The sequence below is a fragment of the Nerophis lumbriciformis genome, linkage group LG18, assembly GCF_033978685.3.
Source record: "Nerophis lumbriciformis linkage group LG18, RoL_Nlum_v2.1, whole genome shotgun sequence".
NCBI lineage: Eukaryota > Metazoa > Chordata > Actinopteri > Syngnathiformes > Syngnathidae > Nerophis > Nerophis lumbriciformis.
In genome coordinates, this window is record NC_084565.2 from 16,001,811 (window position 1) to 16,015,900 (window position 14,090).

Genomic DNA, 14,090 nt, shown 5'->3' on the forward strand with positions numbered 1-14,090 from the left:
AAATTATTGACCTATTGACTGCGTTCAGTGTGCCCAACTTCTTCAGTCTGTAGTCCACCTTGCCACATTGTCTCTCCATCCCAATGTTGTGCACAGGGGTGCCATCAATGTTACTAGCCTGTTCACTGACAGGGTCCATTGGGAAGGTCTCCTCATCCATCCCATAGTCCATCCTCTGCCTGGCCAGGACAGTCTTCAGATGGGGCAGCATGAGATCTGTCAGCTGCTTCACTTCATCCAAGTATTCGGCAGCCACGTCTGACACTGAGTTCAGGACATGTCCAGTGCCTGTCCAGCCACTATAGCATTCTTGCTGTCTACATCCAGATCCACCATGAAACTCTGTAGCACTTGCTCCATCTTCATATCGGCCTCCGCCAACCGCATCACTTTATTCATGGCACTGCTGAAGCCCAGTGTAGTGTGGGTGCCACAAAAGATCTGCCCTGCTGGTTTTTCCAAGTTGTTCATCTCTGCCAACAGCTTTGAAAAGCCTTTGTTGTGCTCTGTGCTGTCAGTCATATGTGCATCTACAAGTTTATAAACATCCTCCACATTGACTCCTCTGACCGACGCCAGTATTTCGAACCCCATATCCACTTGCATTTCTATGTCCTCAGTGGTCTCTCGGTGAATGGGTAAGACAGGCAGAGGAAATGGGCTATCTTGACCTGCATGCAGCCCTTGTACCATGAACTGGCCTACACCTTTCTTTGTGGTGCTCTCCGATGCATGTGTTATCATTTTACCTTTCTCCTTCTCCTCCTCAAGCTTTCCCACAAAATAGATACAGACTTTGAGCCTCAATTTGCTACACAGCTGCCGTTATGCCAAAGTGTTTTTCTAAGATATTATTTTATTTTTAATGATAGAAGGGAGGAAAAGGGGGCAAAAATCATGTCCAATTTAGTTTTTTGGGTGGGGTGGGGGGTTTATTTCATGATAGGTACCAACTTCCAATACATAATATCTCTCAAATGACCCAATGCACCATCACTGAAGTGGGCGTAATCATTTTCCAAAATTTTTATTTTTAGGCCATTTATCCCCTCCCCCTACCTGTGTCTGTGTGAAACCTGTGCTTGTCTGTGTGGTATACCTAATAGTGTGTGTGCAGTATGTGCACTCTTCTGTACAGTACAGTGTGCATGTATGTTCACAGCATACAGTATTTCTTGCATAGTGCGTGTGCGCGTGCACGCGCGGGGTTGAGGGGCCAAGACCATGTCAGGCCCAGGGGGCCAAAATTTCTTAATCCGCCCCTGAGCATATGCTGCATGAGATTGAGATTGTGGTGGTTCCTTCGGGAACATGAGGTCAATTGGCAAAGTTGGTTCTTTCCCAAAGAGCAAGAAGTACGGGGTAAACCCTGTGGCTTCATTGACGATGGAATTGTAGGCATGAACCACTTTATTCAAGTAGTCCTTCCAGTTGGGTTTCTGGGTCTCCTCCAGTGTCCGTAGCATGCCAAGTAATGTTGTGTTAAAGCGTTCTGCTGGGTTGGACTGCGGGTGATACGGCGTTGTTCTTGAGTGCTGTATCCCACTGTACTTTTGCAACTTTTTGAATAGCTCATTCTCAAATTATTTTCCTTGGTCATGATGGATCTTTCCAGGAAATCCGAATCTCAAGACAAAGTCATCGAAGATCTTGCGTGCTGCTGTGTTGCCTGACTTGTTTGGTGTGACGTAGGCCTGGGCAAATTTTGTGAAATGATCGATTACCACTAAAATATACTCCACTTCACCTTTGCTTCTCTCCAAATGCAAATAATCGATTAAAATCATTTCGAATGGAGCGGTCGTTGTTATACTTTGCAAGGGTGTCTTTGTTTTTCTGTTTGGTTTCTTCTGCTTTAAGCAGCGACAGACTCTTGTCACATAGTGCTCCATTTCCTGTCTCATTTTCGGCCAAAAGAATCTTGTTCTGGGCAAGTGGACCATCCTATCAGCACCTAAATGTCCCATTTCCTCATGTAGCTGCTAAAAAATCAATGGCTTCAAACTTTCAGGAATGACAAGTTGTGTGTAGGAGGCACTCTTTCGTCGCAACAGACCATCCTGGTCAAGGTAAAGGCAAGTCCACTCTCTCAGAAGAGCTTTCACCGGACTTGTTTCCCTCATCTTGTCCTTGTATCGCAAATGTTCCCTTTACTGCTTCAAAGTGATCACTCTGCTTATGACGTCATCTTCGTTCTGATCTGCTCGGATACGCTCAGGTGGTATTGAGGAAATGACTGTGTCGGTGGACGACAACTCCTGCAGCACTTCTACATTACAGGTTATGGCTGAGATCCATTCTCTCTCACTTTTGCCACAGACATGGAGTGCTTCTCCCACAGCTGCAATGTCTTCTGGTCCATATTCCTCAGTGCATCCTTCCATGATCTCCTCCATTGCAGTCGACTGGCGAGATAGAAAGTCTGCATCACGGTTGGCACTCCCTGGTCTGTATTTAAGAGTGAACCTAAAATCAGCCAATTCTGACACCCAGCAATGTCCCACTGCATTCAACTTTGCGGTCCTCATGACGTATGTCAGGGGGTTGTTATCGCTATAAACTGTAAAGTCTGGAACGTGGAAGAGGTAGTCTCGGAACCGCTCAGTCACCGCCCATTTGAGACAGAGGACTTCCAGTTTTCCTGAGTGGAGTCTGTAATTCTTCTCTGTTGGGGTGAGTGTGCGCGATCCATAGCCAATCACTCTAAGTGCTGTTCCTTGACGCTGATACAATACTGCCCCAAGACCATCTTCAGATGCATCAACGTGTAGGACAAATGGCTTCTCTAGATCTGGATAGGCCATTATTGGGAGATCAGATAACATGTCTATCAGCTTTTCCAGAGCTTGTTGATGTTGCGCTGTCCACTCCACTGGCTGAGATGGAGGGAGCTGGGTTGAACGACTACATTTCCCTTTCTGCATTGATCTCTTCTCAGTTTTGGCAATGAAAGACCTGTAGTAGCCCAGGAAGCTGACTAGTGATCTCACTTCTCGCACTGTCTTGGGTTGTTTTCTTTTCAGGTTTTGGATGACCTCTACCTCTTTTGGATTCATACAGTACCCCTCCTCAGAAATGACACGTACCGCATAGCACACTTCTTTCTTAAACAAGTCAAATTTCTTTGGTCTGAGTGTGATGCCACAACGTTTCTGTATTTGAAGTACTTTCCTTACGTTTTCCACATGTTGGTCAAAGTCCTTGCTGAACACCAGAATGTCGTCAAGGTAAGGCACACACATGTCATCCCTCAGGTCTCCTAGGCAACCCTCCATTTATCGCTGAAATGCGGCGGGCGCGTTCGTCAGCCCAAACGGGATCCGAAGCCATTCGTATAACCCACACGGTGTAATAAAGGCAGTGCACGGTCGGCTCTCTTCACTGACAAACCCCTGGTGGTATGCCTTCCCTTGGTCGAGCACCGTGAACCATGAATTCCCCACAAGATTTTCTAAGATCTCTTGAATTTGCGGAATTGGGTGTCTATCAGGGTGTGTTTTGGCATTCAGTTGTCTGTAATCAATGCAGAGTCTGATAGAAGCATCTTTTTTCTTCACGATGACAACTGGCGATGAGTAGGAAGAACCTGACTTCTGTATCCAGCCGCGGCTAAGCAAGTCTTGGATGTGTTTCTTTACTTCCTGATACAGAGGCCGGGGGATGGCATTGTAAGTCTTTGCGACTGGGATGGCATCCTTCAATCGAATAGTCATCTGCAGCTCCGGAATGCATCCTGTGTCCCAATCATCTTGAGCGAACACCTCACTCTCTTCCCTCAGCATCTGTCTCACTTTCCGCTGTTGTTCTGACGATAGGTGTGAGAGGTCAACTGGTGGGTCCCAGGTTTGTTCTTTGGGTTGATGTGTGTCACACTCCTTCACAGTTGTCTCTTTCTTCTGCTCAACTTGCTCAATGTTCTTAAGGTCATCTACAGCATATAACCAACCAAGCACGGTTCTGTTTTGTAGTCTGATATTGTCGTCTGTATTGTTTTCAACGACTACAGTTACTACAGATTTGTCATCTGGTAGCTTGATTATTTGTTGCTTCACCTGAAGTGCAGCTGGCCATGGTGCAATTTCATTCGGTTCCAAAAGTGCATATTCTGTCCTGAGTATGTTCTTATTCAGTTTTCCACAGGTTATCGTCAGCATTTCGTGTTTTGGTATGATGACATCTTGTCTCCCAACCCGAGCCACTTGACTGTCTGAACTGCCTGTATTCTTTTTCAGGACTGAATACACAGCTTTGGCCTTTCTGTGACCAACATCCCAATGCTGATTGAAGACTGTGTATGCATTTGCTAGCTACTTTGTGGGTAGAGCTGTTCATTGGTGCTAACTCTTCAATAACATTAAAACCTATTATTGGTTTGGCGAGTGGCTGGCTGCTTACTAGCAAAGGGATTGTTAATTCGCTTCCTGGATCGTCAGGCAGGCTAGATTTGACTCCTATCCAACCTTCATATGGGATCTTTGTGCCATTTGTGGCAGAGAGGTCAAGGCTACCTTCATCTAATAGTTCATGCACTGGTCGAATTTCGGCATCACGAAAATGCGTTTTTTTCCATTCCATATTAACTATTGATACTTGCGACCCTGTGTCCCATAGCACTGTTGTGGGTACACCGCCAAGTTCACACTGAATGAGGCTTCTTCGTCCCACTAGTTTTGCCGTTCTCTCCTACTCAGTGGCCTAGTGGTTAGAGTGTCCGCCCTGAGATCGGTAGGTTGTGAGTTCAAACCCCGGCCGAGTCATACCAAAGACTATAAAAATGGGACCCATTACCTCCCTGCTTGGCACTCAGCATCAAGGGTTGGAATTGGGGGTTAAATCACCAAAATGATTCCCGGGCGCGGCCACCGCTGCTGCCCACTGCTCCCCTCACCTCCCAGGGGGTGATCAAGGGTGATGGGTCAAATGCAGAGAATAATCTCGCCACACCTAGTGTGTGTGTGACAATCATTGGTACTTTAACTTTAACTTTTTAACTTGCGCGACCGTGATCCCTCGCTCGCTGTAATTGGTGCATGGTTTAGCTTAACATCACAGTCTTCAATTTTACTTGAATTAGCATGATATATTTTTCCTTTTCGACAGCCAACAGCCCAATGTTCACTGCTTCCACACTTGTAACAATGCGTGCATTTACCCTCTGGATTTGATTTTTGGCATTCACAACATTTGAATTGTTTCCGTTTTGCACTATTTGAGTCATCTTGCTTCGGTTTAGCTCCAATGTTCTCTTCTTTTGGTTTCATTAGACCAAGAGAGGCAACATGTGTAGTAAGGTTTTGCAAGGCGTCGCAGATTACCTTATTACTAGCTTCAAGTTTGTCTATTATTGGATTTGGCTTTGACGTGTGACTTTTGTCTTTCTTTGGAGCACACGCCTGCACATCATCACCATCTTCATCTTCCTGCACCATTGCCACTTTAACACCTTTAAGCCTAGTCACAGCCGAGAGTTTGTTTCACCTTTCTAACTCCACACTGTAGGCCGCACTCATCTTGTCAAGCAGTACTTCATCTGACACAGATGGGTCCAGTAGGTAAGGTTTTATGTCTGTGCGTAAAGCATCATCACTTAAGCCAGTCAGCAATGTTTGAAGGAATTGTGTCTGTACAAGTTCTGGGTTATACTTTAGGCCAATCTTTGCTCTCACAGATGTAAGAAGGACTTTCTGTCTAAGATCCATGGCACGGATGAGGAACTGAATAGGGGTTTCTTTAGGCTCTTGGAACATTCGTGTCAGCAAATGAAATAGCTCTGTGGCGTCTTTCTCAACAAAATGCGTCCTTAAAACTTGTCTTAATGAGTTTAGTGTTAGTTCTGGTCTGCTTTCCAGGTAACTTCTTATTTTGACATTAGGCGCAATTGATTGAATCACTGCCTCCACAATTTCACCTTTTTCATAACCTTTTTTCAGTCCACGTTGAATTTGTCTTTCGAGACTGGTGTAATTTAATTTGTCCTTTTGCCCTGAATCACCTATTTGTCCAATGATCCTAAAGCCCTTTCTATACATTGGGTGCAAATTCAATTGAGATCGGTTATTGACATGCTTTTTTCCTGTGTATGGTACACTACTATGTGACGTTGTTGGCCCTGTTGGGCTAGAAGTACCATCGGCTGCCAATAGAGGGCGCTCCAAGACCACATTTGACTGCTCAGGAGTTTCAGGCTCCGCTGGTGCGTTGCTGCCATCAGCCCTTTTCTGGATGTTATCGATGAAATCATTTGTAGCCAAAAGTATTGACAAACCTCCATCTTCTAAACTTGTCATCTCCTCACTTTCCAAGTAATTCGGAATCTCTCTCCTTAGTAAGCGACATGACAATTGCACTTCTTCCGCAAGTCCTAATTTCAACTCTTCACTTATTAATTGGAGATGACGTACTGATAACGTGACAAGTTTATTTTCGATTTCGGTCAGTAGTGATTCCCACTCAACATCCATGTTCAAACTGTGTTGGTATTTACTCACAAATCGCTGGTCTTGTTTGGTAGACTTTCTCCTTTCCTTTCGGCGGGTGAACGTCGTTCGCTGTTCATTAACGAGCTTGATTTCGGTAGTTTACTGCACTTGCACTGTTTCCATCAAAACTTATTTCCACGGGGATAACTTCGCCTGACCGGGCGGAAACACCAAAATTATGTTGCACCCTTAAAATGACCAAACGTTGTCTCTTCGGTGCAATATTTATTCAAGAAGCCGACGGTTCATTTTACAGGCATTTTTCTGATATCCCTCCTTTTTCATTGTTTCACTTCTTGTTTTCTTCTCAAGCATGCGCATTACACACATAACCTCGGAAATTACGCAGCAGCTTTAGATTTTACATCCAACTCTAGTTTTAGGGTGCTACATACAGTATGTATACTTTTAAACCTAGAAGAGACACACACGCGCACGCACGCACGTGCACACGCGCGCACACACACACACACACACACTCACACTCACACACACACACACACACACACCATAATTTATGATGACATCATATTGCACCCACCCAAGCCATGCTCCTAGCCAAGCCCCTATCACCACAAGTACTGTATATTGGCAATCTTTTAAGAAACCCTGTAACTTTAGGTCTTTCGTGGCTTGAATACGTTGAATAATTTTGGACCTAAAACTGACCCTTGGTATACACCACAGGACATGTTGAAGCACTCTGTGATCACCTGGCAGTCCACTTTATTAAGTGATTTTTCACCAGTTCAGAACCACACCCTTAATGCCCCTAAATTATTGATTAGGATATTGTTAGATTGTATCAAATACTTTTATTAGATCTATGAATACTGCGGCTGCACACTATTATCAATCCATTGTGTTTGTAATTTCTTCAGGTTTTTCCAATAATGCCATTTCTGCTGAGATCTTGCTCCATTTGCATATTGGCTGTCTGTAAGCATGAAACAGTCTGCTGATTCAGGACATTCAGAGTAACAAAACTCCCCAAATTCCCACATCCCACTAATTATATCACACATTCCATTTGAACTTGAGAATCATTCCTACTTTTATATTTCTTAATCAATTTAAACCATTCCAGCACCCAAAAAGTCAACTCATTTAGAACTTGCAGGCTTATCACCCCAAAATTGAAAAAAAGAGTGACCTAAAACCTATCTCAGATGCGCAAAATGGTAGTAGACAGGACACAAGTCTATTCACATCAATGGACAATCTAGCGAGTTCAATGACCTAAAAAAATCATGTTTTTACACTACCAGAGAGAACATTTTCTGTCTTTCTTTGGGACGGATGATTGGCGTGGTGATTTCTATTGTGAATAAAACAAAAAAAATTGTGACTGCCTCTTTGAGGAAGGCAGTAAAAAAAACAAAAAAAACCCAGAATTGTTCTGGTGATGATCATTGATGTTCCATAAAATCCTCAATCTCTACTCTGAGTTGGCAAGGGCTTACCATTCTTGTGTGGGTTTTCTTCAAGTATTCCAGTTTCCTCCCACATCCCAAAAACATGAATGTTGGGCTAATTGGAGATTATGAACAGTACAGTATATGTGTGAATGTCTTTATGTGCCCTGTGATTGACAGGTGACCAATCCAGGACATACTCTAGAAGTCAACTGAAATAGCCTCGAGCTTACAGAGGCTGTTGACCCAATTCAGGATAGGCCGTAAAGAAAATTAATGATTGGCTATATCATGACAATGCAAATTTTTATTTCAAGATGGCCCCCGTGTATGGCTGGCCGTCTACTGGTCTTAGACTGATTTTAATTTTGTTGATTATATCCTATCCAAAGACATGCACCTGGGGATAGGTTGATTGGCAACACTAAAATTGTCCCTAGTGTGTGAATGTGAGTGTGAATGTTGTCTGTCTATCTGTGTTGGCCCTGCGATGAGGTGGCGACTTGTCCAGGGTGTACCCCGCCTTCCGCCCGATTGTAGCTGAGATAGGCTCCAGCGCCCCCCGCGACCCCGAAGGGAATAAGCGGTAGAAAAATGGATGGATGGATGGATATCCTAATGCACTCAATTCAAGTCCTGCTGGTGAATGATCATCAAGCACTATTAGATTTTCAACCTTCTGTCAAAAATATTTTTGCATTTGGTCTTGGTGCAATGTCTTGCCCCCGCTACTTTCAGAAATCCCAACTTTCGCTTTAAGTGGAATATGCATACGGCATATGCAGTGGCTGGCGCATAAAACAAAGAGTGTTCCAGGCCTGCTCTTCCAGCACTACCCGAACGGGAAATGGATTAGGTGGTTGCCTCGTTGCTCACTGACCCTTTATGGATTTCAACAATCTGCCCTGTACCAGTTATCCTGCCTGATTAGAGACCCTGGACCTGCCGCCCCTGCTCAACCAGGCGCTGTCAATGTGGGATGAATCTTTCGAATTTGAAGTCGCTGTGCCGTCTTGAAGCCCCCAGTTTGCTCTAACACCGGTTTCATCTCCTTCCAGAATTAGCCGGTAATTTTATTCGATCTAGCTGTCTCAACTTTCTATGCATAAAGGAGACGTGGCTTGATGTTTTAACTCTCCCTGCACCTCAGTCCGCGGAGGAGAAACGACGACACATTGTAAAAATTGCTAAACAGTGGAACCTCACTTTACTAACTTAAATGATTTTTGAACAGGGTTTGTAAATTGAAACGTTTTTACAGTGGAGCCGATTTCTCCATAAGAAACAATGTAAATATGAATAATGAGTTCCATCCATCCATCTATCCATCTTCTACCGCTTGTCCCTTACGGGGTCACGGGGGTGCCGGAGCCTAGCCCAGCTGCATGCGGGCGGAAGGCGAAGTACACCCTAGACAAGTCGCCACCTCATCGCAGGGCCAACGCAGATAGACAACATTCACACTCACTTTCTCACACTCGGGGCCAATTTAGTGTTGCCAATCAACCTATCCCTCTTTGGAGGTGGAAGGAAGCCGGAGTACGGACTCACGCAGTCATGGGGAGAACATGCAAACTTCACGGCATTAAAAAAAGTCCATATTTTAGTAAAAGTGTGTACACTTTAACCACAATATAAAGTGCTATACAATACCCTATATCAGGAGTCGGCAACCAAAAATTTTAAAAACAGCCATATTGGACCAAAAATACTAAAAACAAATCGGCCTGGAGCCGCAAAAATTAAAAGCCTTATATGGAGCTGCAAAAATTAAAAGCCTTATATAAGTGTTATAATGAAGGCAACACATATTAGCCTACTATCAAAATGACTATGTGTCGCAGGCTGACACAAATCTTGGTTGACAGAAATGTTAAAATGTATTATTTAGTCTACGCACTTTTACAACATTGGACAACATTAGTAAAAAAGAGGCATCTCAGAGGGTGAGATAACTCCTGGAAATTACTGGCTGAGAATGGCCGAAGGTATAGATGTGTGTGTCTAAATTGAAGGAAACAGCAGGCTGTCTTCTTCTAATGGATTTAGTACAATCTTTGCAAGTCGGGTACTGTTTGCTGTGGCCAGTAAGTTATGGCACAAAAATGGCAGAAATGCAGCCAATATTACATTCAGATAATGTGTCATGAGACAGGCAAATATAAATTAAATACACAGAGGACATAAGGAAATTAAATGAGTTAAAATATACCTACAAATGAGGCATAATGATGCAATACGTATATACAGCTAGCCTAAATAGCATGTTAGCATCGATTAGCTTGCAGTCATGCAGTGACCAACTATGACTGATTAGCACTCCACACAAGTCAATAACATCAACAAAGCTCATCTTTGTGGATTCATGCACAGCATAACAAGTTTGGTGGACACAATTAGACGTAGAAGTGGTGGCATTAAAGGCCTACTGAAATTAATTTTTTTTATTTAAACGGGGATAGCAGATCCATTCTATGTGTCATACTTGATCATTTCGCGATATTGCCATATTTTTGCTGAAAGGATTTAGTAAAGAACATTGACGATAAAGTTCGCAACTTTTGGTCGCTGATAAAAAAAAGCCTTGTCTGTACCGGAAGTAGCGTGACGTCACAAGTTGAAAGTCTCCTCACATTTGCACATTGTTTACACCAGCAGCGAGAGCGATTCGGACCGAGAAAGTGACGATTACCCCATTAATTTGAGCGAGGATGAAAGATTCGTGGATGAAAAACGTGAGAGTGAAGGACTAGAGTGCAGTGCAGGATGTATCTTTTTTCGCTCTGACCGTAACTTAGGTACAAGAGCTCATTGGATTCCACACTCTCTCCTTTTTCTATTGTGGATCACGGATTTGTATTTTAAACCACCTCGGATACTATATCCTCTTGAAAATGAGAGTCGAGAATGTGAAATGGACATTCACAGTGACTTTTATCTCCACGACAATACATCAGCGAAGCACTTTAGCTACGGAGCTAACGTGATAGCATCGTGCTTAACTGCAGATAGAAACAAAAGAAATAAGCCCCTGACTGGAAGGATAGACAGAATATCAACAATACTACCAAACTCTGGACCTGTAACCACACGGTTAATGCTGTACCGCCTGACGAAGCCTAGCAATGCTGTTGCTAACGACGCCATTGAAGCTAACTTAGCTACGGGACCTCGATAGAGCTATGCTAATAACATTAGCTCTCCACCTACGCCAGCTCTCATCTGCTCATCAACACCAGTGCTCACCTGCGTTCCAGCAATCGACGGCGCGACGAAGGACTTCACCCGATCATCGATGTGGTCGGCGGCTAGCGTCGGATAGCGCGTCTGCTATCCAAGTCAAAGTCCTCCTGGTTGTGTTGCTGTAGCCAGACGCTGATACACCGATCGCACCTACAGTTTTCTTCTTTGCAGTCTCCATTGTTCATTAAACAAATTGCAAAAGATTCACCAACACAGATGTCCAGAATACTGTGGAATTTAGCGATGAAAAAAGACGATTTATGCTGGCGACCGACCTATTCCAAAATGTCTGATTCAACTACTGACGTCACGCGCATACGTCATCATACCTAGACGTTTTCAACCGGAAGTTTCCCGGGAAATTTAAAATTGCACTTTATAAGTTAACCCGGCCGTATTGGCATGTGTTGCAATGTTAAGATTTCATCATTGATATATAAACTATCTGACTGTGTGGTCGGTAGTAGTGGGTTTCAGTAGGCCTTTAAACACGTCTTACTGTGGCAGCAATGGAAAAAGTTGTACATGTAAACAAGCTATAGTGAGTTCAAGTACCGCCAAAATTTGCAGGACAGTGAAACATGTTTAATATGAACAGTGGGATTTGTGTCATGCTAGTCCTCCTACAGCAACCTTATTAAAACAAAAAAAACTATATTTTTCCCTCATCTATTTAAATTTTCATACATTTTTGAAAAAACTCCAGCTAGAGCCACAGGTTGCCGACCCACGGCCTATGTCAAAAACATAAAGGGGTGATGGATCAACTTAAATTTAATAAGCCAAAACATTCTGAACTGTGCTGTATGCGCAGCTCTGCCAACACGCGCACATACACACAAGGCACTGTGGAGTCTTCATTAATGATCAGAAATCACAAAAATGTTTACCTTTAACAACCATATTGCTACAACAATTAACATTTAAAAAAGTAAAATCAACTTACATTAACAAGCCTCATATACAAACCTATGACAACAGGTAATTGTAATTGATTACACAACAAGCTGAACTTACAACCCCACAAACTTAGAACACAACACACAAAAAGCTGACTAATACACACACTAACTACTTCTAGTACTATGGAGGGAAATTATACAACAAATAACAATAAACACGTCCTAAAACAAAATGTTATGTTGTCTAATTTGCGACGGATAGGACGATGGTATATTTCACTGCAGGCGCAGGATCAGCCTGTCATGATGCATCTACGTGGCGGCCTTCGTAATTAGGGCAACATCCGTCTAGCCATACTTTTTTTTTGTTCTACCGCTTGTCCCTCTTGAAGTCGTGGTGAGGCGGTAGCCTATCCCAGCTACACTCGGGTGGAAGGCACGGTACACCCTGGACAAGGGCCAACACAGATAGCAACCACATCGAATGTTCCAATGTCAAAATAAATCCTAATTGGCTAATTTTTCAACCGGTTATCACGTGATTTACTTTGCCGATTTCCAAAGGTGTGTTATTATGCTAAAACATTATTCTTACCGATAAAACCTCATTCCTATCTTAAAGGGTTGGTGCTGGACTGTAGTGAATTGGGTGTTGCTGCAGCTGAAACCTCCCATTTCATGCTCTCGTCTCCCTCCTCCTGTGTCATGCTTGGGTGTCTAACAGCAAGCTCAGAAAGTCAAAATATTTGAAGTGCAGATCATTTTAATGATGGCATTTCAGATAAGTTTGTGAGCATGTTTGTAACAATGAATTCAGACACTTTTTATTGTTAAATAGCAATTTTAGCTATGCATATGTAAGGGGATAGAATGTAGCCAGTGTTAAATTATGACAGTGGTTAAACAGCGCTTGTTACTGGCGTCAGCCGGCATTTGCAGGTTGCTGTAAGAAACGTACAAAGCTAGGAAGAATGCTGTATGGTGTGCCACCTAATTTTAATTGTCCGGCATAATCGATAATTATATTTATTTAAGTTTACACATTTAAATAAGCTCCACACCATAGTCCACTCAGCGGCCAGAGACAGGAACAGACCCAACAAGGGGACCAAGAGTGCGGACTACGTTCTAGGCTGCCCACAGGTCCCCGGCCATTGTCTGATCGGCATAAATGAGCGAAATACCATCCAGGAAGACCGAAGTGTATAACACATGCTCGTCCAGCCGGACCCCGTGAAGCTCATCCGACCCACCGGAGAGAGATTGAACTTCCCCCACACCAACCGCTGGTAAACATGGCCTGACGCTCAGCGTCTGCTTGGCAGTGCCATCCCCTCCTCCGCATCTCCACTGGAACTTACACTGTCGTTAGGAGAGTGGTCTATGGTGCAAACAACCGAGCCATGGACAAGAGGCTTCCACAAAGCAGATCCAAATGTCCACGAAAAGCAAACAATAAAACAAGAGGGAAACATTAAAGAACACATGAGCGCAGCGTTCCTGCCATCATAGTGACAAAACAACAACAAAACCCTGACTCACATAACCCAAAAATCCTAACCCAAAACGTAACATCAACCATATTTTAAAAGGGGTTCTATTATGATCATTTTTGTATATTTAAACACGTCCTTGTCTACATTACACTTAATTTTGCATATATATTTTCTTCAAGCCGCTTTTTGACTCTCCTCATAACAAGCACATTTTGTAGTCTGACTTATTTAGGTGCCAAAAACCTCAGCCCCTTTCTGCTGTGTCTTCTGCCATGATGTAGATTTTAGCACTTACATACAGAGTCTACTGACAGATAAAAGTTATAACTATACGCTACAGCGAAGAATTGTAGAATGCATTTGCATGTACGAGCTGGAGGAAAGAAAAAAAAAAAACGTTTTCATTACAACTTTGGACTACCACTGAATAACAATGGCGGACTCACGCAAAGCTGTTCAGGTAAACCTCTACCATATGATATATGGAGATATTTGCCGACGTAAGTAAGGCAAAATACGTCACTTAAGTCTCAAATTCCAAATAGCTTGTTTGGT

General features: G+C 43.3%; 1 protein-coding gene across 2 annotated transcripts in view; it reads right to left on the minus strand.

Annotated features, from left to right (window-relative positions):
* LOC133617648 (anoctamin-1-like) overlaps positions 1–14,090 on the minus strand; it is a 234,925-nt gene that overhangs the window by 115,131 nt on the left and 105,704 nt on the right. The gene's annotated exons all lie outside the window — the stretch shown is intronic.